Source organism: Hypanus sabinus, chromosome 24 (assembly GCF_030144855.1).
Source record: "Hypanus sabinus isolate sHypSab1 chromosome 24, sHypSab1.hap1, whole genome shotgun sequence".
NCBI classification, from domain to species: domain Eukaryota; kingdom Metazoa; phylum Chordata; class Chondrichthyes; order Myliobatiformes; family Dasyatidae; genus Hypanus; species Hypanus sabinus.
Genome location: NC_082729.1, coordinates 13,504,412 through 13,529,036, shown reverse-complemented (window position 1 = coordinate 13,529,036; position 24,625 = coordinate 13,504,412). Strand labels below are relative to the sequence as shown.

General features: G+C 45.5%; 1 long non-coding RNA gene across 1 annotated transcript in view; it reads right to left on the bottom strand.

The window, feature by feature from the left end:
* LOC132380482 (uncharacterized) overlaps positions 1-12,043 on the bottom strand; it is a 35,531-nt gene extending 23,488 nt beyond the window's left edge. The window contains exons 1-3 of the long non-coding RNA XR_009507790.1: positions 11,850-12,043; positions 10,912-11,170; positions 2,464-2,571 (exon numbers count right to left, since the gene is read on the bottom strand). This is a non-coding gene — a long non-coding RNA (uncharacterized LOC132380482). The remainder of the gene's footprint in view (positions 1-2,463; positions 2,572-10,911; positions 11,171-11,849) is intronic.
* Positions 12,044-24,625: the final 12,582 nt, after the last annotated feature.

Genomic DNA, 24,625 nt, shown 5'->3' with positions numbered 1-24,625 from the left:
TTAGTTGGCTTCTTTTGGGTTTTTCGCCTTGTGGCTAGCTGTAAGCAAACAAATCTCAAGGTGGCTTAATTTATACATTCTTTGATGATAAAAGGACTTTGAATCTAAGTACTGCACAGCTTGGTATGTATCCTAAGTAAGCTTGAAACCTATCAAGTCTTGAAAGGACTTGATAGAATAGATGTGGAGAGAATGTTTCTTATAGTAGGACCAGAGGACACAGCCTCAGAATAGAAAGACATCCATTTAGAACAGAGATGAGGAGGAACTTCTTTAGCAAGAGGGTGATGAATCTATGGAATTCATTGTCACAGATGGTTATGGAGGCCAAGTCATTGGGTGCATTTAAAAGGGAGGGTGATAGACTTTTGATTAGTAAGGGCATCAATGGTTATGGAAAGAAGGCAAGAGAGTGGGGTTGAGAGGGATAACAGAACAACCACAATGGAATGGTGGGACAATCTTGATGGAATGGTGGGGCAATCTTGATGGGCTGAATGGTATAATTCTGCTACTATGAATAATGGGCTTTTGGTATGTTATCTGCTCTGGCCAAATTGCAAAAAATTGTGAACACAGCTGAGCCCATCATTTAAAGCAGCCTCCCCTCCACCGAGATACAGGAGATTTTACAGATGCTGAGACAAGTTGCTGGAGGGACCCCACAGGTCAGAACGTCTGTGGAGGATCATGGACAGCTGATGTTCTGGGTAGAGACGCTAGTCTAGAGGAAGGGTCTTCAGCGAGATGTTGAGTGGCTATCTCCTTCCACGGGGTGCTGCCTGACCCACTGAGGTCTTCCACCATCCTGTGTATTTCTCCCCTCCAACTGACTCCATCTACACATCCCTCGGCCTCAGGAAGCCAGCCAACAATCACTTCCATCCTGGTTGTATTCTCCTCTCCCCCAGTTCCCAATCAGGCAGAAGACATGAAGCTTGAGAACCCGTACCACCAGGTTCTAACCTCTTGATGGAACCTCCAATATGATAAAGATGAACTCTTGATCTCTCAATCCAGCTCATCATGACCTGCATGTTATCTGTAACCTTAACAAAATATTCTTTAATTTTTATTACTACCTCAATGTAATTATGGACAAGTACATTATCCTCTGCAACTTCCGGCATCCCCTACCACTAAACATACTTTCGCCCCTCTCCCTCATGGCAGTTATCCCTGCAGGCATCAGAAGTGCTATATCTGCCCGTTCACCTCCATTCAGAACCCCAATAGTCCTTCCAGGTGAGACCACACTTCACCCAGGGCCGTCTATTGCGTCCAGTGCTCCTGATGTGGCATCGGTGAGATCTGTCGTAAATTGGGGGACCCGCTTCGTCGAGCACCTCCGCTCCATCCGCCACAAGCGGGACTTCCCGGTGGCCAAACACTCCAATTCCAATTCCAGCTCCCGTTCCAAAGTGCCAAGATGAGGCCACCCTCAGGGTGGAGGAGCAGCTCCTTATAGTCCGCCTGCGTGCTCGCCAACCTGATGGTATGAATATCGATTTCTCCTACTGGTGAACAAAATTGCCCTTCACTTCTCTGCTCCCCACTCAAACCTTTTACCTCTTCTCACCTGCCTATCACTCCCCCTCCCCGGTCCCCTCCTCCTTCCATTTCTCCTATTGTCCACTCTCCTCTCCTATCACATTCTTTCTTCTCCAGCCCTTGACCTTTCCCACGCACTTGGCTTCACCAATCTCTTTCCAGCTCTCCTCCTTAACCCTTCCCTCACCTTTTTATTCAGGCATCTCCTCCCTTCACTCTCAGTCCCGATGAAGGGTCTCGGCTCGAAGCATCGACTGTTTACTCCTTTCCATAGATGCTGACTGACCTGCTGAGTTCCTCCAGTGTTTTGTGTGTGTTGCTCTGGATTTCCTGCATCTGCAGAATTTCTCATGTTTATGTATGAAAAGGTTTGGGTGGACAGCGGGAAAAAGAGAAACTTCTTCCTGTATGAGTCTGTGTACCCATCAGAATCAGGTTCAAGTAGAAAGAACCAATTATCAATGACCCTCTTTTGACTGCATTGGAGTCCTGTCTTCCATTTTTTATGGAAGTAAATGATTTAACGAACATGATCCAGGTCAGTAATTCCCAACCTTTCTCATGTCATGGACCTGCACCATTAACCAAGGGGTCCATGGACTGCAGGTTAGGGATTCCTGATCTAGGGATCTCTCCCAGTGCGTCTTGTCCCACTTCAGAGGTAATTACCCGGCAATCTATTTCATCATTGCTTGAGGAAGCTTGATAAGTGCAAGCAGGTTAAAAAATTGTTGAATATGAAATACTTTGCTCCATCCCACTGTCAAACAAGGTGCTAACTGAATACAAATCACGAAGTAAATATATTATGGTCTAACACTATAGAGGACATCCCTGGATTACCAGCAACTGATTTAATGATTCGCATACATCCAAGGGTCTCTCATAAGATTATTAATTTCAAATACTCACATTCATTCCAGTGAATGAAAGAACTGGTTTCTTCTCTCCCTCCGCCTTTCGGAATTGTTTTCTTACCCCCGACAGTCTTATATGCTTTTGATGCCATTTGTTTCAATGCTGTGAAGGCAGGGTTATCATTATAAAGTGATTTCTGTGCATCTTTCAACTTCATGTGCAAAATCAACATCAGGACACCTATAGAAGCAGAACCTGTCCATTCCCCAGGTGAACTACATTTTGGTCAGAATGTAGCCTTTCCAGATTGAATGACTCTCAGAACTGTGTCAGGTGTTGCAGAAGTAATTAAGACATAGATTTTTTTTCCCTTTTATTGAATGCTATTTATTTTAAAATCGCATTTCTGTCATTATTTCCGGAGGGTACACAGACTTTTCAGCATGCTGAAATGCAAAACCCTACACCAGACCTGTTCTTGAAGTCGAGTTTGGAATTTCACCGAGCTCTTTGCCTTGTTCGGGGGAAAAAACCTCATGTTTCATTTAAATAAACATCAGTCCATTCAGTAAAGGATTTGTTCCACCTAGCTACCTAACTGTGCATGATGCCAAACTGTGACATTTTCTAAAGAATATTTGTGGTTGCCTTGTCAACAAGTCATTTGAAAGGATATTCAGTTACTGAGAAAGTAGCTTCACTTTCTGAGGCGACGTGTCTCTGCCTAAGTGATTGCTATGACCTTGTGCTATCAGAAGAAACTGGATGTGATTGCATTTTTTTTTTGGCGATGTTGCATTATTGATCAAAACCTTTAAGAGGGTCACGGCGGAGAGCCGCAACCAGTTAGCGCCGCTCCTTTCCGCGGAAAGTACTGTGGTACACCGGCGGGCTCACAGTGTATCAATCAATTGCTGTCATTATCCTTGAATAGAGATTCAGCTCACAAATCATTCAAAGAGATCGATGAGTAAAGCCATTCCATTCAATGTTATTTCATTTAATTCATTCATAGGCTGCAGGCATCACTAAAGGCAGGCAGTTATCCTTCTTGTAACCAATTCATCAAATAGTGGAACTGATCTTTAACTGATCATCTAATGATCAGATTCATCAAATTCCTTTAATGAATTTGAGTATATTTATTAAATCTCTTCTGAGCTTTCAATACTCCGGTAATTGTTCTTCCTTTACATATTTCTCGTATTTATAAATTCATTTCTCCCCAGTATTATCTGGTGATGTCTCTCAGTTAGTCCACGAAACTGTTTCTTTCACTTTTTTTACGCCTTCTTTTTTCATTTAGATGTGGTTTCGGTACTGTTGGAGCCTGTGATCTACATTTTGACTGTGTGTTTTTGGGCCGGCTCTAGCACCCTGCTGTCTCCGAGGGTGCTCCATGAGGCAAGCCATCTCGAGTCTGTGGTTTATGGATTGGACTGTGGTTCGATTACATTCTTTTGATCTTGGGTTTTTATAATCTGTGCTTTCACTCATCCTTACCTGTTGCCATTTGTGCAATTTGTTTGATTATTTTGCATGGTGAGGGGGGAGGTTGGCCAATGTTGTTGCTGCAGTTTGTGTGATTTGTTTTTTTTAGTGGGGAGGGGTGGTTGATGCTTTTCTTTGCAATTGCTTGCATGGTTTTGTTTCATGGCTGTCTGGAGAAGATGAATCTCAGAGTTGTATAGTGCATACATACTTTAATAAACAATGTACTCTGAACTTTTGAACTTTGATATTTATGTCTTGTGATTTCTTGAAGTTAATGGACCTCAGGGTAATATGTGGTGACATATATGTACGTTGATAATACTTTACTTTAAACTTTCAACTTTCTGTATCCATATACATAAACAGTATAGAATGTTGTAAATATGACTTACCTAAAATCTTATAAAAATATTTTTACAGGATATCAGTGATACTTAAGGACATCGGTGATATAATTGCTCACTCCTAAATTCCTTTACAAATGTCATTAGGTAGCACCTTTCAACAACTATAATGCAAGTGGTAAACGCTACAATGGTGGTGTTGGGCAAAGGGTTCCAGTATTTTGGTCATGATGAAACCAGGAATAAGGCATTGAAGAATTTGTTGCATGTCATAGCTGGTAAATTTGCTTCGCTTATCTGCAGTAGTGTTTCTTCTAGTAGCCCATTCAACCTAAGCACATGTTCTAAACTGGCTAGGTAATCTTTGTCTGCCACTCCTTTCAAATTAAAATGGAGGCCTCTCATGAGGACTTCTTGTTCTGTACTTGGCAATGGTCTACTGGGCAAGTTTTGGATCCATGCATTGTTATTTTCTATCTTATCCGTCTTGTCAATTTCCTTCATTCTCTTCTGCAGTGTTTTCTGCTTCTTATTCCCGATGCTGGTAACCCTGCACTGCATCACCTCTTCTAATTTGTCCAATAGTTCTTGGCCAACTAGCCACAGGCGTTCAACTCCTTCTCTTTTAATCTGATCTTAGTATCTAAGGCGATTATCGGCTTCGGTGTTGAGCATCCAGTTCAGACATTTCCTGTTCTGCCGGGCAAGCTTTGTGCACCAGGAATATGTTTCCACAGCAAGATGGTGGGTCACTAGTTGGCCTTTATTTGCATGAGGTGGAGATCTTCCATGTCCGCTGGCCATGTCTTTCTAGGTGGCAGAAGTCATAAATTTGGGAGGTGGTGTCGGAGAAACTTTGGTGATGCATCCCCTTGGATCCTGAGGACTACGTGTGTGTATACGTGTCCAAGTGTAGCTGCCACGTACTGCAGTGGCACAGTGGCGTAAGGTTAGTCAACGCTTTACGGTGCTGGATGTACCATAAGATCAGGGTTCGTCTGTAAGGAGTTTGTACGCTCTCGCTGTGACCGCATGGGTTTCCTCCGGGTGCTGCGGTTTCTTACTGCATTCTAAAGGTTAAGAAGTTGTGGGCGTGCTTTGTTGGCACCGGACGCACAGCGACAACTGTGGGCTGCCTCCAGCACGATCCTCCATGATCTGATTTGACACCATTGACACGTTTCGCTGTATGTTTCGATGCACATGTGACAAATAAAGCTAATCTTTTTACCTTTCGAAGATTGTTAAATATGTCTGTATGGACTTGCATGGACAAACACCATTGTGATTCCTAAACATATCGGATCCTTTTGCATCAAAATATCCTTCTCTTTGTGGTATTTTTCAAAGTAATTTGAAGTTATGATCTGTGATATAATTCTAAGGGCATTGGCCACTCCACAGTAAGACAAGAGAGAAAGGTACTGCAACTCTAGACTCAATCTTTATGTTGAGGGCTAGAGTAGAGAGCAGCATCTATTCTTACAGAAATTAGAGAATTATTTTGCATTATTTTTTATTTTTATTTATTTAGTGGACCAGGCCTACCGAGCTGCATCACCTAGCAACCTACCTATTTAACTCTGGCCTAATCACGGGACAATTTACAATGACCAATTAACCTACCGACCAGAACATCTTTGGACTGTGGGAGGAAACCGGAGCACCCGGAGGAAACCTACGCGGTCACTTACAGGCAGCGGAAGGAATTGAACCCCGATTGCGAGTACTGGAGGCACTGGGTTCTGGCACCAACATTGCATGCCCGCAACTCAGTAACCCCACCCTTACCCATACGACTTTGGACTGTGGGAGGAAACCAGAGCGCTAGGAGGAAATCTAAGCTGTTAAGGCTGATTTATACTTCTGCATCAAATGAATGCCGTAGGTACAGCATAGCCGCGTAACCTACACTGTACCCTACGCCTACACCAGAGCCCGAGAAGCAACTCTCCAAAAATGTAACTGCGCGTCGCGGCGACGCAGACCGCAGCAACTGTGATTGTTCTGCTTAGTAGCATCGTATTTCATCCTGTCTACAGGTATACTGTGCGTACACTGATGCGAAATAAATGGTTGGAGACGATGAACCAAATTGTTAAATCTACTTGCCGACATCCGAAAATGTTTGAAATGCATTTCCTCGTCCGTGTCTCCGGACAAGCACAGAAAACTCACCCTCCGTCTGCTTCAATCCATTCAATGGTCGTACACACCATCTCCTCCGACGTCTTCCCTCTTTTCTGCGTTGCAGTAATTTCAATATTTGTAATTGTTCAACATTTATTAGCTCCAACTCCAACATGATGCGCTCAGTCGCCATTAGAAGCCCCACCGCCAACTAGCGTTTTGGCGGTGAATTGCAGAGCGACGCAGATACACCAATGCACAGGTGTAAATGCTCACAACGGCGCAGGCCGCTTACGAAGACTACGGCGTAGGCTGCTACGCAGAAGTATAAATCAGCTTTAACGGGGAGAACGTACAAACACCTTGCAGATGGCGCTGGAACTGAACTACAAACTCTGGAACACCCGGGGTTATAGCCACCACATTACCATGGTTCCCCACAGACATCACATAACTAATATCAAAAGAATAGCCAGAGATCAAGAAGTGGAAGGCAGGAACTCAATAAAATTTTTTCAAAACACTCCAGGGAAAAACACCTAACAAATAATTTTGGACAGTGGACTGAAAATTGTCCCTCATTAGTGAGGCAGTCTGTTGAGATGTTGAGGTTTTGGAGCGGGTAGTAGTTTTTGATGGTCTATAATTCATGTTTTCTGGGGGCTTGCTATTGTATGGAGGGAGGTGGGGGGGGGGGCTGATGCTTTCTGCTGGAACAAGTGGGGGGAGGAAGGAGGCTTGATCCTTTACTGGTGCTTGTGTGTGGAAGGGGAGGTGAGTGGAGATGAGGAGGAATTTCTTCAGCCAGAGGGTAGTCAATCTGTGGAACTCATTGCCATGGGCAGCTGTGGAGGCCAAGTCATTTAGAAACATAGAAAACCTACAGCACATTACAAGCCCTTCAGCCCACAAAGTTGTGCCGAACACGTCCCTACCTTAGAAATTACTAGGATTACCGATAGCCCTCTGTTTTACTAAGCTCCACGTACCTATCTAAAAGTTTCTTAAAAGACTCTATCGTATCCACCTCCACCACCGTGGCCGGCAGCCCATTGCATGCACTCACCACTCTCTGAGTAAAAAACTTACCTCTGACATCCCCTCTGTACCTACTCTTCAGCACCTTAAACCTGTGCCCTCTTGTGGCAACCATTTCAGCCCCGGGGAAAAGCCTCTGACTACCCACACGATCAATGCCTCTCATCACCTTGTACACCTCTGTCCAGTCACCTTTCATCCTCCGCCGCTCCAAGGAGAAAAGGCCGAGTTCACTCAACCTATCCTCATAAGGCACGCTCCCCAATCCAGGCAACATCCTTGTAAACCTCCTCTGCAATATTTGTTATATTTCAAGTGGAGGTGGATGGGTTGATTCATAACTTGATTAGTAAGAGTGTCAAAGTTTATGAGGTGAAGGCAGCAGGAGGAGGGGGTTGAGGGGGATAATAAGCCAGCCATGATGAAAGGGTGGGGTGGACTTGATGGGCTGAATGGCTTAAATCTGCTCCGATGTCTTTTGGTCTTTTAGTCTAAAGCACAAAACAAAACGACGTCAAAAAAAAATCACTTTCCTCTCTCTCCCTCCTCCCCTACCCACATCCTCTCCCCTCCACCACCAGGACAGGCCTCCAGTCTCCACCACCAGGACAGGCCTCCAGTCTCCACCACCAGGACAGGCCTCCAGTCTCCACCACCAAGACAGGCCTCCAGTCTCCACCACCAGGACAGGCCTCCAGTCTCCAGCAACCAGGACAGGCCTCCAGTCTCCACCACCAGGACAGGCCTCCAGTCTCCAGCAACCAGGACAGGCCTCCAGTCTCCACCACCAGGACAGGCCTCCAGTCTCCACCACCAAGACAGGCCTCCAGTCTCCAGCAACCAGGACAGGCCTCCAGTCTCCACCACCAGGACAGGCCTCCAGTCTCCAGCAACCAGGCCTCAGGCTTTGGGCCTCAACATCAAGACACAGCATCTGCCATGGGATAAAGATTAGAATCTGTGATTCAGAGGACACTTAGAAAAAAAGGGCATTCGACGAAAGTCAACTTGCGGTTTTATGAAAGGGGAGATTCACCTTTGACCAGCTTATTGAGGTTCTTTGAAGAGCAACATGTGCTGTGGATAATGGGGAACTGAAAAAATGTACCAAGATTTGATAACATGTCATATCAAAGGATAATTGTGGAAAACAGCATCCTGTGGTATAGGAAATAATGCATTGTAGCATATAAAAGACCTGCTGACCAGCACAAGTTGGAATTCTTTAGTTTTTTTGTGATGTAATGAGTTTTGTGTCACAGGAATCAGACCCTCAAACTTATTACAATGAAGATACTGTTTCTAAGTAAGAAAGTGGTGAAGAGGACATTATGATGTTACAAGGACATGTGGAGAAGTTGGGTAAAGACCTGGCAAATGGAGTATAATGTGGGAGAGTGGAAGATTCCAGAGAACTGACGTGGAGGGAGACCTGGAGTTCCCAGAGCATGAATGGGAAAAAGCTGACGTTTAGGTTTACCAAACAATTAGGAATACTTACTTACTGTCCCTGACGCCACTGGCATTCAGGGCAACAATAAAGGTCTTTCATCTCCGCCTGTATAGAATAATTCTTCTTTGCTGTTTTCCTAACAATTGTTTTTTGACCAGTCATGGTTGCTAGCCCTGAGCTGAACTCGCAAATCTGAAAGACTCTTAGTCTGGCCTCTAACTTTTGACCTGATTGGCATGGGTGACCCTACCAAAAGCTAAAGCATAAAGCTCTGACTCCAGCCAGCATAGCTCTCCGGGTCATTGGGGCACGCAAGCCTCCAAACCCAATGACAAGGTTGTGGTCCTCTTGGAGGAACTAGGAATACTAAGAGAATAATATTGTGAAGCCAACTGAACACACAAATTAGGATCAGAATCAGGTTTAGTATCACCGACACAACTCATGAAATTTGGTGTCTTGTGGCAGCAGTGTATGATAATAAAAACTTTGAATTACAATAAGAAAAAACATTTTTAAATACATTAAATTGGTGCAAAAAGAGAGCAAAAAAGTTGATCCATTGTCCATTCAGAAATCTGATGGCAGAGAGGAAGAAGCTGTTCCTGAATCGTTGAGTGCTCCTGTATCTTCTTTACGGTAGCAATGAAAAGAGGACACGTCTTGGGTGATGGGGTTCCTTAATGATGGATGCCACCTTTTAGAGGAACTGCCTTTTGAAGATGTCCTTCATAGTGTCCATGATGGAGCTGACTGAGTTTGCAATTTTCTGCAGCTTTTTCCGATCCTTGCAGTCACCCCTCCATACCAGACGGTGATGCAACCAGTTAGAATGCTCTCCATGCGAGTCTTCGATGTCATACCAAGTCTCCTCAAATTCCTGATGAAAAATAGCAGCTATTGTGCCTTCTTCAGAGATGTTGACAGCCAGGAACTTGACAGTGCTTACCCTTTCCAATACTGATCCTTCGGTAGGGTCTAGCGTGTGTTCCCTCAACTTTTCCTTCCTGAAGTTCGCAATCAACTTCTTGGTCTTACCGATGTTAGGACACCACTCAAACAGCTGATCTTTCTTACTCCTGTATACCTCCCACCACCATCTGAAACTATCCCAACAGTAGTTGTGTCACAGGCAAGTTTATAGATGGTGTTTGAGCTGTGCCTGGCCACAGTTGTGGGTGTAGAGAGAGCAGAGTAGTGGGCTAAGCACGAATCCTCCAGGTGCGCCGGTGCTGATTGTTAGCGAGGAGGATGTGTTATTTCCGATCCACACAAATTGTGATCTTCCAATGAGGAAGTCAAGGATCCAGTTGCAGAGGGAGGTACAGAGTCCCAGGTTTTGGAGATTGTTGATTAATACTGAGGGTACGATAGTGCCGAATGCTGAGCTGTCAGCCTTACATAGGTATTGCTATTATCCAGGTGATGCAAGGCCAAGTGGAGAGCCAGTGAGACTGAATCAACTGTAGACCTATTGCACTGAGAAGCAAATTGTAGCAGGTCCAAGTCCTTGCTTAGGCAAGAGTTGATTCTGGCCATGGCCAACCTCTCAAAAACACATCATCCACAGCAGATGTGAGTGCCACTGGGAGATATGTTGAGGCAGCTCACCCTGCTCTTCCTGGGCACAGGTATGATTGAGGCAGGTGGGAGTTGCTGACTACAGCAGTGAGAAATTGAAAGTGGCCTTCAACACTCCTGCCAGTTGGTCGGCATAGGCTTTTAGTGTCCTACCAGGCACAACGTCTTGCAAGGGTTCACCCTCTCAAAGGATGTTCTGACATTGGCCTCCAGGACAGAGATCACAAGTCACTGGTTGCTGCAAGAATTCGCACAGGGTTTTATTCTCCTTTTCAAAATGTGCATAAAATACGTTGAGCTCGTCTGCGAGCGAAGCATCACAGCCACTCATGATGTTAGATTTTGCCTTTTAAAAAGTAATGGCCTGCAAGCCCTGCCAGAACTGACATGCACCTAATTGTGTCCCTAACCTCGATCGGAATTGTTTCTTCACTCTTAAAAATAACCGTTCGTAGGTCCTACCTGGACTTCTTGATTAGTTCTGGGTCACCGGTCTTGAGTGCCACGGATCTAGCCCTCAGTGGATTGTGAATCTCCTGGTTCATCCACGGCTTCGGGTTTGGGTATGTCCTCCAAGGCACACGCTCGTCCACGCAGGTCTTGATGAAGATAATGACAGCTGTAGTGTGTTCATTCAGATTCGAAGATGAACAACCTGAATATTGTCTGGTCCATAGTAGGAAAGTTATGTCCGTTATGTAGGGGATTCGTAAATCCACATCTAGAGTATTGGGTGCAACATTAGTCACCTTATTAAAGGAAGGATTTTAAGATACTAAATGCGTGCACACAAACTGAGGCAGCAGGGAAGTGTAACGGTTAGCTTAACACAATTATAGAGCCAGCGATCGCCTGTTGGATTCAATTCCTGCCATTGTCATAGTCATAGAAAACTACAGCTCAGAAACAGGCCCTTTGGCCCATCTAGCCCATGATTAACCATTTAAACTGCCTACTCCCATTGACCATATCCCTGCCATCCATGTATCTATTTAAACCTCTCTCATTGAAATCGAGCTCGCATGTACCACTTGTGCTGGCAGCTCGTTCCACACTCTCATGACCGTCTGAGTGAAGAAGCTCCCCTCATGTTCCTCTTAACCTTTCACCCTTAACCCATGACCTCTGGTTGTAGTCCCACCCAACCTCAGTGAATAAAGCCTGCTTGCATTTACCCTATCTATACCCCTCATAATTATGTACACTTCTATCAAATCTCCCCTCAATCTTCTACATTCCAAGGAATAAAGTCCTAACCTATTCAATCTTTCCTTGTAACTCAGGACCTCCAGATCTGGCAACATCCTTGAAAAATTTCTCTGCGCTCTTTCAACCTTATTTACATCTTTGCTGTAGGTAGATGACCACAATAGCACACAATAATCGAGATTAGGTCTCACCAACGTCTCGTACATTTTCAGCAGAACTTCTCGTCTCCCGCACTCAATACCTTGACTCATGAAGGTTGATGGGCCAGAAGTTTTCTTTACGGCCTTTCGACGCTCTCTGTGAGGAGTTTGTACGTTCTCCCCGTGAACACACGGTTTTCCTCCGGGTGCTCCGGTTTCCTCCCGCATTCCTGTATTGGCTCTGTATTGGGACCACAGCTATTTACGATTTGTGTCAACGATTTAGATGAGGGCATTGAAAACTATATCAGCAAGTTTGCTGAAGATACTAAACTGGGTGATAGTGTGACATGCGAAGAGGACGTTAGGAGAATACAGGGAGACTTGGATAGGCTGGGTGAGTGGGCAGATACTTGGCAGATGTCATTCAATGTGAATAAATGTGAAGTTATCCACTTTGGAAGCAGGAACAAGAGGGCAGAGTATTGTCTGAACGGTGTAGAGTTAGGTAAGGGAGAAATGCAAAGAGACCTAGGAGTCCTAGTTCATCAGTCAATGAAGGTGAATGAGCAAGTGCAACAGGCAGTGAAGAGGGCAAATGGAATGTTGGCCTTTATCACAAGGGGAATTGAGTACAAGAGCAAGGATGTCCTTTTGCATTTGTACAGGGCCCTGTTGAGACCACACCTGGAATATTGTGTACAGTTTTGGTCTCCAGGTTTAAGGAAGGACATTCTGGCAAATGAGGAAGTGCAGCGTAGATTCACTAGGTTGATTCCTGGGATGGCAGGGCTGTCTTACGCAGAGAGATTGGAGAGATTGGGCTTGTACACACTGGAATTGAGGAGATTGAGAGGGGATCTGATTGAAACGTTTAAGATAATTAAAGGATTTGATAGGATTGAGGCAGGAAATATGTTCCAGATGTTGGGAGAGTCCAGTACCAGAGGGCATGGATTGAGAATAAGAGGTCAGTTATTTAAAACAGAGTTGAGGAAAAAACTTCTTCTCCCAGAGAGTTATGGAGGTGTGGAATGCACTGCCTCGGAAGATGGTGGAGGCCAATTCTCTGGATGCTTTCAAGAAGGAGCTAGATAGATATCTGATGGATAGGGGAATCAAGGGATATGGGGACAAGGCAGGGACTGGGTATTGATAGTGAATGATCAGCTATGATCTCAGAATGGCGGTGCAGACTCGAGGGGCCGAATGGTCTACTTCTGCACCTATTGTCTATTGTCTATTCCAAAGCTGTATGGGTTAGGGTTAGTGCTATGTTCACACCGGAAGAGTGGCAACACTTGCGGGCTGCCCAACACAAACCCCGCTGATTTGATTTGATGCACACGGGGCACTTCACTGTATTTGTTGATGCACATGTCTAGTCTTTATCTTTAGCTAGTCATAAAGCTGGTCTTTATCTTTACTAGGAGTAGAGGGTATTTAATTGAAATATACAAGTTCTTAAGGTGATTTGGCTCTTAGGATGTGGGTCAGTGTTTAAAACTACGGGGTCACTACACGAGGAAGAGAAAAAATGCAGGGAGAACTGTACAATCTTCCCTGAGAGGGTGTGAGCCAAAGTTTAGTGGAGATAGTCACTGAGTATTTTAATGCTGAGGTATATAGATTCTGAATAAACACGAGGATGGAAGTTACCACAGGAGTCAGGAATAAAGAATTTGAGGTTAAAATTAGATCCGCTCTGATATCATTTGAGTAGGAAAATGGTCTATTTCTGCTCCCAGACATATGCAATGCATCTGATGATGCTGTTGCAGTTCTTGTTGATAACTCACTAGTTTAAGGCATCCAGTGGTGAGTTGGCTCTGCGTTTCTATTTTGCACGGATAGAGAGTTCCCACACTGAGCAAGCGTTCCCAGTTCTGGGATATGTTGCTGCCTGGCCCGCTGAGTTCCTCCAGCACTTTGTGGGTGTTGCTTTGGATTCCCAGCATCCGCAGATCTTCTCTTGCTTGTGATATTGCAAGCCTCCGTTCGTCTCCGTAGACCAGGGATTTGTGCCTTGGAAAGTTTCCAGGGCGCAAGCCAGGGCAGGGTTATTTTTTTAATGGAAGACCAGCAGTTGCCCAAGCTGCAAGCCTCCCCTCTCCACGGCACCGCTGTTGCCCAAGGGAAGGGCATTAGGACCCGTACAGCTTGGCACCGGTGATACTACAGTACCACTGGACTGCAACGTCTCTTCGAGGCATGCCTGCCCTGAAGAGGTTTACATTTTCCCTTCGATGGGGAGTTCAGCAAAACTCTCTCTCTCTCGTTGCCTCACCCCCATGATCTCTCCAGCCCTCCAAAAGAGTCGGAGACCACGTACCCTTTCTGGCAACTCGTCTTCGAGGCACACTCGTGCCACTTTGCCTCCAGATCCGTTTTCAGGTTTCTCGATTCAGACCCTCTGAGAGCCCCAGAAGCTCACATGCGATAGACCGCTTCTCCCTCCGCATTCTACGCGCCACCCTTTCTGCCACGAGGAGATACCCCGGTGGCCCTGTCCGCATTGGTGCCACTGCTCCAGGGTTCTCTCTCCTCTGCATGCAGTTGACCTCTTCGTAGGTGTTGCCTGACCTGCTGTGTTCCTCCAGCACTTTGAGCGTGGGATATGTCAATAAGGCAAGATAGGAGGCTGGGGACTTGAACTAGGGGACATAGCCTTAAGATTAGGGAGAGTAGATTTAGGACGGAGATGAGGAGGAACTGCTTTTCCCAGAGGGTGGTGAATCTGTGGAATTCTCTGTCCAATGAAGCAGTGGAGGCTGCCTCAGTAAATGTACTTAAGACAAGGTTGGTTAGATTTTTGCCTAGTAGGGGAATTAGGGGTTATGGGGAAAAGGCAGGTAAGTGGAAATGAGTCCATGGCCAGATCAGCCATGGTCTTATTGAATGGCGGGGTAGGTTCGACAGGCAAGATGGCCGACTCCTGCTCCTGTTTATGAACCTGCTCCTCCTTATGTGAACCTGCTCCCCATTTTAAAATTGATGGTTACTTCAGTCTCTTCATCTCATCTACCTCAACACGGTTTTTGCAGATACCAAGTAACCCAGGTTTACGACAAGGTAGCCCCAACTTTTTTTGAGATGAAACTGTTCTACCTGATGCCTCATTGTTTTCGTTTGTGCCACAATCAGGCAGATGTAAGGGGCCTGACTGCGAGTTTCTTGGATTTGAGTTAACTTGGTTAGAAGACAGTCGGCCTAGATTTGGTAGCCATTCCAATGAGTCACAGATGGGAGCTGGAACCCAAGCAGGGCCCTTCTAGATTCACTTTTCAAATAGAATCACCGCAGTATTTACTCAGGCGGTCCATCTTGTCCATGAGGGTGGAGGAGACAAGGCCAAGAGGTCATGGGTTAAGGATGAAAGGTGAAATGTTGAAGGGGAACTTGAGGAGGAACTTCTTCACTCAGAAGGTCGTGCAAGTGTGGAACGAGCTGCCAGTGTTAGGAGTGAGTTTGTTTTCAACATTTAAGAGAAATTTGGATAGGTACCTTCTCGGTGGATTGTCACCTTGTCGTGGTGGAGAAGCTCGTGTGGTCCTGAGATCCCGAGAGCGATGCCGTCTGGAGCTATGCTCCTGGTAGGGTCACCCATGGCGGTAAGGTCGAGGGTGAGGTCCCTGACAAAGAACAATCCAACCAAGACCTCAACAGTGGAACAGGCAGACGAAGTTGCTTCGAATTCAACGGCTGTGAAGGCGGATGACGGATGCAACAAATCCATCAGCTCCAATCGTCGTGGTTTCCATGCCATTGGAATCGGTTGGCTGATTTGTGAAGTATCGTGTGCTTCTTGGAGTGCAACATCAAGTACACGTTAAACAAATACACGCACAGGCGTCTTCGCTCTGTGGAAATGGAACAAAGACCATCATCCTCGACCTCGAGGGATAGCCACGACAGATAGGTACATGGACTGGGAGGGGTATGGACAGCTGTGGTCCAGGTGCAATTCGAAGGCTCTAGGCAGATTATTAGTTGAGCATGGACTAGGCGGGCTGAAGGGCCTATCTCTGCACTGTTGTGCTCTTGGACTCCGTCATCAGAACCTTTCCCATCCAACACGCAGATTAGGTCACTTATCTAAGAAGGTATGTGCTGACGTTGGAGAGGGTTCGAAGGAGGTTCATGAAAATGATCCTGGGACCAAAAGGCTTGTCATATGAGGGCTGTTTGGTGGCTCTGGGCCTCCACTCGCTGGAACGCAGAAGAATGAAGGGAAAGCTCATTGAAACCTATCAAATGTAGAGAGGCCTTGATAGAGTGGATAGATATTTCCTATGGTGGGCGAGTCTAGGACCAGAGGACATAGCCTTAGAATGGAGATGAGGAGAAATTTCTTTAGCCAGAGAGTGGTGAAGCTGTGGAATTCATTGCCACAGGCGCTATGGAGGCCAAGTCATTGGTTGATAGATTCTTGATTGGTGAGGGCATGAAGGGATACGGGGAGAAGGCAGGAGATTGGGGCTGCGAGGAAGATTGGATCAGCCATGATTGATAATCGGCAGAACTGGCCTGATGGGCCGAATGGCCTAATTCTGCTCCTATACCTTATTTGCTCAGAATTCCTGCCTCAAATGTCGGCTGGGAATAAAGTGTAAGAATAAAGACCTTACCGATGATTCTGAGGTCACTTTGCCTGGAACGAGGTTTGACTTTAGAGAAAGTAGATATGCTGCTGCTTAGAAAGCCCTGGTTGGGCTGCATCGGGAACATCGCATTAAAATTCTGGTCTCTCCATTATAGGAAGGATGTGGAGGCTTTGGCGAGGATGCAGAAGATATTTACCAGGATGCTGTCTGGATTAGAAGAGAAGGTGGACAAACTTGGACAGTTATTCATATATTGCATATTATTGCACATTGGTAAATTATTATTCTGTATATTACTATTACGAACTTTATTATTAGCTAACATTATTAATTTTTATTATTATTAAGTGTGTTTTTAAATGTTGTTGCTGTAACAAAATAATTTCCCACTCAGATTCAATAAAGTATTTATTATTATTATTCATGAGATACTTCCAAGTTTTCAAGCTGTGCCATTCAGCAATCCCCCGAGTTAATGCTAGTCTAATCACGGGACAATTGACCTACCAACCGGTACGTCTTTGGACTGTGGGAGGAGACCGGAGCACCCGGAAGGAACCCACACTGTCGCAGACAGAACGTACAAACTCTTTTCAGGCAGCAGCGGGGATTGAACCCGGGTCGCCTGTCCTGTAAACCGGAGCACCTGGAGCAAACTCATGTGGTCACGGGGAGAACGTACACAGACAACGGCGGGAATTGAACCCGGGCCGAGTGTGCTGTAAAGCGGTGTGCTAACCACTACTTGCAGCGATGAAGAGCTGAGTGGGGAGACCTGAAGGTTCAAAGTAAACTGATTTCCAAAATTCGCCTATATCACAATATACTACTGTGAAATTCTCTTTCTTGTAGGCATTCACAATAGAACAAAGAAATACAATAGAATCAATGAAAAGACATGCACAATGACTGACAAACAACCACTCTGCAAAAGACCTGGTAAAACCTTATCAGATTATGGGGGATATAGGTACAGTAGACAGCAGTACCTTTCTTTCTCCCAGGTCAACGTCTAATACTATCCGTCATGCAGTGATCTGCAGGTCGCTAGTTCGATCCTTGGCTGAGGCTGCGTGTGTGTCCTTGAGGACTTAACCACACATTGCTCTGCGACGACACCGGTGCCAAGCTGCTTGAGTCCTAGTGCCCTTCTCTTGGACAACATCAGTGGCGTGGAGAGGGGAAGGCCTGCAGCTTGGGCAACTGCCGGTCTCCCATACAACCCTGCCCAGGCCTGCGCCCTGGAAACCTTCCAAGGCGCAGATCCATGGTCTGTCGAGACTAACGGAGGCCTGCCTATGGCGAGGGTGGTAAATTCAAGGGCAATGTGCGAGCATATTTTTTCACACAGGGTGTGGTGGAACTCGGTGGAACTCGCTGTGTGGGATGACAGTAGAACAACATGCAAAAAAGTATTTTAAGAGTCTCTTGGAGAGGTGCGTGCATCTGCGGAGAATGGAGGGAGGTGAACCTTGTGTAGGCGGAAGGTGGGAGTTCAGTTAGGGCTTTTAATTATAGTTTGCTTCAGCACAACATCAAGGGTCAAAGGGCATGTCCCTGTGCTACTCTGCTCTACGTGCTAAAATTAGTAGAATAAAAATGTTCAAATGGTTCAATTTTGTTTCGCCAACATCTGTGACGAGTGAGAATTTCAGGTTGTATACTGTATACATTCTCCGATATTAAATTGATCCATTTGATTTGAATGCTGTGTATGAAGAAGTTACTGATCCATCTGTGTGAGATAAATTGTTGCTCTCACTGCGGGATGTCCTGCGCCCTCTAATGGTGCTCCTTGCGCCAACACATAAAAAGGAAAATATGGCCTAATTTATTTACAATGTAAAAGATAAGCTCCCACGTAAATATTATTGAGTCTCGGCAAAAAAAATGCCCGACTTATAAATATTAAGATTTCCCATGTAATGTGTATGTTACTGTGCCCAGGGAATCGTGCTACGGCTTATGTTTGTTAGGAAGCAAATGCTGGCAAATATACAAAACCACAAGGCTGTGTGGAATGTTCAGAATGCAGTGAGAAAGCTGAAGCACAGTATCCCTAATGGTGTAACGTAGAGGGAAAACAAACCTGTGCAAAATAGTTTCATCAGTTAGAACCTGCTAAATGCAATACAATCCCACCAAACAAGTGGTAAATTCCTTCAGAGTATTCTCTAGCTCCTTCTCTCTCTGGGGTCTTCCTCTCCATCCATGCTGCCTAACCTGTTCAGGTCCTCCAACATTTTGTGTGTGTATTTCTCTCCCTCTCCATCTTGCCCTCTCTCTCTTTCTGTCTCTCCCTCTCTCCATCTCCCTCTCCCTCTCCCCCCCCCCCCATATCTATCTACCTCAATCTCTCACGCACTCTCATGTGCTGTTCTGCAATATGATCTCGAAACATCTGTCCTCCAAAGATTTTATTCTGGGCAACAATAAAAATGACAAACTTGAACAACAGTAACTGTTTAACTCTTCATTGTATCAGTAACTCTCTCTCTCTCTTCCCCCCTCCCTTTCTCTCCATATCTCTCTTTGAACCTCTTTCTCTCCCCTCTCTTTCACCTTCCCTCTCTCTCTTCCTCCCTCTCCCCATCCCATTCTCCACCTCTCTCCTCTCTTTCGCTCTCTCCCTCTCTCTATCTCTTTCTCTCCCCTCTCTCTCCACCACTCTCCTCCTCCCTTTCTCTCCCCATCTATCTCTCTTCTCTCCCAATCCTTTTTCGTCTCTTTCACCATCTCTCTTTCTCTTCCCATCTCTCACCCTCTCTCTATGTCTCCCTCTTCCCCCTCTCTCTCTCTGACTCACTCTCTCCCTCTCTCTCTCTCCTGTCCCTCCCCTCTCTCTCTCCCTCCCTCCCCTCTCTCTCCCTCCCTTCCCTCTCTCTCCCTCCCTTCCTCTCTTTCTCCCTCCCTCCCTCTCTCTCTCTCCCTCCCTCCCTCTCTCTCACCCCCACCTCTCTCTCTCTCTCTCCCTCTCTCCCCCTCTCCCTGATCCCTGCTTTCCAAAACAACAAGAGGCCTGGAAGACTTTCTGGCGCTGGTTTGGAACAGCTCCTGTGCTTTGTCAAATATTCTATTGTTTTTGAAGCCAGTGTTCTGCAGCAAAACAAATATAGTCATTTCCTTTCCTATCATTAAATCTGTCCGGCCTCTTACTTATGGTCCACGTATATCAGTGATTGCCTGATTGCCTGTAATTATCTTCTCTCCTGCTTTTCAGGAAGAAAAAGCCAAGAGGTAAACAAGTATATTTAAATGAGTAGTTCTGTGACAGCCAAGCTGTGAAAGTAATTAATGGGGAAGCCAGACCTGCCAGCTTACCCTCGTAAAGAGTTGATGATGTGTTTCTTCCATCACCTACTTGGGGCTCTTGCGTGCTCTCAACGTATGGTCTCGGGGTTCACCAAACAATCCTGAATGCTCCATCACCACTTTGTAGCCTCTCCTCTCCGCGCCGTGTGGCGCGTCGGGCGGCAACCTTGCCGTTTGTTTGACACTTGTGTCTGTTTCACGAGGTCAGGTTGCCAGCTCCGCGCTCATCCCAGCACGAGTGGAAAGCGTGCAAGGAACCGGCCGGATTCGAACCTGGGGCAACGCACCTGGAGATCCTGTGCAGATGCTGTAAGCGTATTTAAGACAAGACTGGATAGCTTTTGCATAGTAAGAGAATTAGGGGTTATGGGGAAAAGGCAGGCAAGTGGAAATGAGTCCATGGCCAGATTTTATTGAATGGCAGAGCAGGCTCGACGGGCCAGATGGCTGACTCCTGCTCCTGTTTCTTATGTTCTTATGCCATTACACCAACAGCTGGCTTCTTCTCCATTTCGAGTGATCATGAGCCAGGGATCCCTGGTGGGGACGTTGCATGTCTCCAAGGAAGCTTTGAGCATGTCCTCGAGTCTTTTCCTCTGTCTGCCTGGTAATATTTTCCCCATTACAGATCTCAGAATAGAGCGTCTATTTCGGGAGGACTGGTGCCAGCAATGTAAATGATGTAACCTCACCAATGTAGCAAATAGATAATCAGGGCCTCTATACCAGGGGCATTGGCTTGGCTCTGTGTAGAGCACCTGTGTTGACCAACCGAGTAGACTGGGTAGTTTCCAACTTCAGTGTAAACTCAAGGAACTTAAACCACTCCCTCTGGTTCTTCCATTGGTAGCGAATTTGATTAGTTCAATCCTCTCAACTTTTAACTTGTTCATTATTACCCCAATGTTCTCCTTGGGCCTTGGGTTATTTATTGACACCTCCCTGAAATGCTGGTTGCTTACGTGATACACTAGACTGTAAATATCTATGTATTGACACACCTGAAACTCCTTGTTCATCTGCGGAGTCCGACTTTGGGCGAACTAACCATAAAACCATGGAAGCAATTCACCATAGAAGCTTTAAGGAATGGGGGGGGTGGCATGGTAGCATAGTGGTTAGCACAACGCTTTACAGTACCAGGGACCGGGGTTCAATTCCCGCCACTGCCTGTAAGAGTTTGTCCGTTCTCCCTGTGACCGTGTGGAGTTTCCTCTGTACCGGCTGGTAGGTGAATTGGTCTTTGTAAATTGTCCTGTGATTGGACTGGGGTTAAATTGGGGGATTTCTGGGTGGGTGTGGCTCGAATCGCCAGAATTGATCATTCCACACTGCATCTCAATAAGTAGAGAAATACACACATAAACAAGGTCCTTCAGCCCACGATGTCTGTGCTGACCATGATGTCAATCCAAATGAATCTCATCCGCCTGCATGTGGTCTGTTTGCCTCGATTATGCAGTCTCTCTGATATGCCTTATCATGTCTGCTTCCACCTTCCAAAAATCTTATAGAACCATGGTCATAGAAAAGTACAGCACAGAAACAGGCCCTTCAGCCCATCTAGTAGCTGGTGAACCATTTAAACTGCCTGCACCAGGACCATAGCCCTCCGTACCCCAACCGTCCATGTACGTATCCAAACTTCTCTTAAATGGTGAGATCGGGCTCGCATGCACCACTTGTGCTGGCAGCTCGTTCCACACTCTCACAACCCTCTGAGTTAAGAAGTTTGCCCTCATGCTCCCCTTATACTTTTCAACTTCACCCTTAACCCCTGAACTCTAGCTGGAGTGGGGGAAAAAAGCCTGCTCCCATTTACCCTTATCTATACCCTTCACAATTTTGTCTACCTCAATCAAATCTCTTCTCAGTCTTCTGTGTTCCAAGGAATTAAATCTGATCTCCTAAATCTCCTTTAAACGTTACCTGTCTCACCTTAAAGCTATACCCACTCAGGAAAAAAGTACCAGACCTCTTCTCCTGAGTTCTTCCAGCATTTGTGTGCATTGCTCAAGATTTCCAGCATCTGCAGAATCTTTTTTGTCTCCCATATCCCGGTGAGCCTCTTCTGTACACTCTCCAAATCCTTCCTGTAGCGTAGCCACCATATCTTGATGCAAAACTCTTCATGTACCTTACCCAAATATTTATACGACTTCAACATGATCTGCCAACTTTTATACTTAGTGCCCTGACCAATCAAGGCAAGCACGTTGTACACACTAACATCTAAATCCAAGTGTGTTGTGAACCTCAGGGAGCTGTGGAATTGTATTCCAAAATGCCACGCTCCATCAATATTCCTAAGGGTCCTACCAATTACCATATACTTCCCTTTTATCTTCCACCCCTTCCTCACCTTGTTGTCGCAGCATCCACCATCTGGGACCTCCACCACCTAGGGACAGGCTCTCTTCTCGCTGCTGCCGTCAGGGAAAAGGTACAGGAGCCTCAGGACTCGCACCACCAGGTTCAGGAACGGTTATTACCCCTCAACCATCAGGCTCTTGAACACACTCACCCAATCACTGAAATGTTCCCACAACCTGTGGACTCTCTTTCAAGGACTCTTTATCTCATGTCTTCCATATTTATTGCTTATTTATTATTATTATTACTATTATTATTATTAGTTTCTTTTTTAAAATGTACACAGCTTGTTGTCTTTTGCACACTGGTTGAACACCTAAGTTGATGCAGTCTTTCATTGATTCTATTATAGTCATTAGTCTATGAAAGATTTATTGAGTAGGCCTGCAAGAAAATAAATCTCAGGGTTACATATGGTGACATATATGTACTGTACTTTGATAATAAATTTACCTTGAACTTTATAAGAATGGGTACATATCAACAATGTACCGTATCTATGGGGAGAAATAGATGATTGACATTTTAGAATGAGCCCCTTCATTAAGACTGGATCTCAACAGAAAAAATTTAACTGTCCATTCCCCTCCATGATACTGCCTGAGTTCCTCCAGAGTTTTCCTCGAGAAGAAATAAATCTCCTCGTGAACCATCCACATTTTTAAACAGAGATTTAAACCTAGTAATAATTAAACCATATCAATTTATGATGCAATCAAATCAGAGATTTTAGGAACTCTTTATGTAAAGCAGCATACATACAGGGGCCACTTTATGATGTACACCTGCACACCTATTTGTTAATGTAGATATCAATAGACAATAGGTGCAGAAGTAGACCATTCGGCCCCTCGAGTCTGCACCGCCATTCTGAGATCATGGCTGATCATTCACTATCAATACCCAGTCCCTGCCTTGTCCCCATATCCCTTGATTCCCCTATCCATCAGATATCTATCTAGCTCCTTCTTGAAAGCATCCAGAGAATTGGCCTCCACCGTCTTCCGAGGCAGTGCATTCCACACCTTCACAACTCTCTGGCAGAAGAAGTTTTTTCCTCAACTCTGTTTTAAATAACTGACCTCTTATTCTCAATCCATGCCCTCTGGTACTGGACTCTCCCAACATCTGGAACATATTTCCTGCCTCAATCCTATCAAATCCTTTAATTATCTTAAATGTTTCAATCAGATCCCCTCTCAATCTCCTCAATTCCAGTGCGTACAAGCCCAATCTCTCCAATCTCTCTGTGTAAGGCAGCCCTGCCATCCCAGGAATCAACCTAGTGAATCTACGCTGCACTTCCTCAATTGCCAGAATGTCCTTCCTTAAACCTGGAGACCAAAACTGTGCACAATATTCCAGGTGTGGTCTCAACAGGGCCCTGTACAAATGCAAAAGGACATCCTTGCTCTTGTACTCAATTCCCCTTGTAACAAAGGCCAACATTCCATTTGCCCTCTTCACTGCCTGTTGCACTTGCTCATTCACCTTCATTGACTGGTGAACTAGGACTCCTAGGTCTCTTTGCATTTCTCCCTTACCTAACCCTACACCGTTCAGACAATACTCTGCCCTCTTGTTCCTGCTTCCAAAGTTGATAACTTCACATTTATTCACATTGAATGACATCTGCCAAGTATCTGCCCACTCACCCAGCCTATCCAAGTCTCCCTGTATTCTCCTAACGTCCTCTTCGCATGTCACACTGCGACCCAGTTTAGTATCGTCAGCAAACTTGCCCTCATCTAAATCATTGACATAAATCGTAAAGAGCTGTGGTCCCAATACAGAGCCCTGTGGTACCCCACTAGTCACCTCCAGCCAGTCCGAGAAACACCCATTCACTGCTACCCTTTGCTTTCTATCTGCCAACCAGTTTTCTATCCATGTTGAAACCCTGCTCCCAATGCCATGAGCTCTGATTTTACTCACCAATCTCCAATGTGGCACCTTATCGAATGCCTTCTGAAAATCTAGGTACACAACATCCACTGGCTTACCCTCGTCTAACATCCTTGTTACACCCTCAAAAAACTCCAACAGATTAGTCAAGCATGATTTGCCCTTGGTAAATCCATGCTGGCTCGGCCTAATCCTATTACTGCCATCAAGATGTGCCACTATTTCGTCCTTAATAATGGACTCAAGCATTTTCCCCACGACTGACGTTAGGCTAACAGGGCGATAGTTCTCCGTTTTCTCCTTCCCTCCCTTCTTGAAAAGTGGGATAACATTAGCCACTCTCCAATCTTCAGGAACTGATCCTGAATCTAAGGAACATTGGAAAATTATCACCAATGCATCCACAATTTCCTGAGCCACCTCCTTTAGAACCCTTGGATGCAGACCATCCGGACCCAGGGATTTATTAGCCTTCAGTCCTACCAGTCTACTCATCACAGTTTCTTTCCTAATGTCAATCTGTCTCAATTCCTCTGATATCTTATGACCCTGGCCCATCCATACATCTGGGAGATTGCTCGTGTCCTCCTTGGTGAAGACAGATCTAAAGTACGCATTAAATTCTGTGGCCAT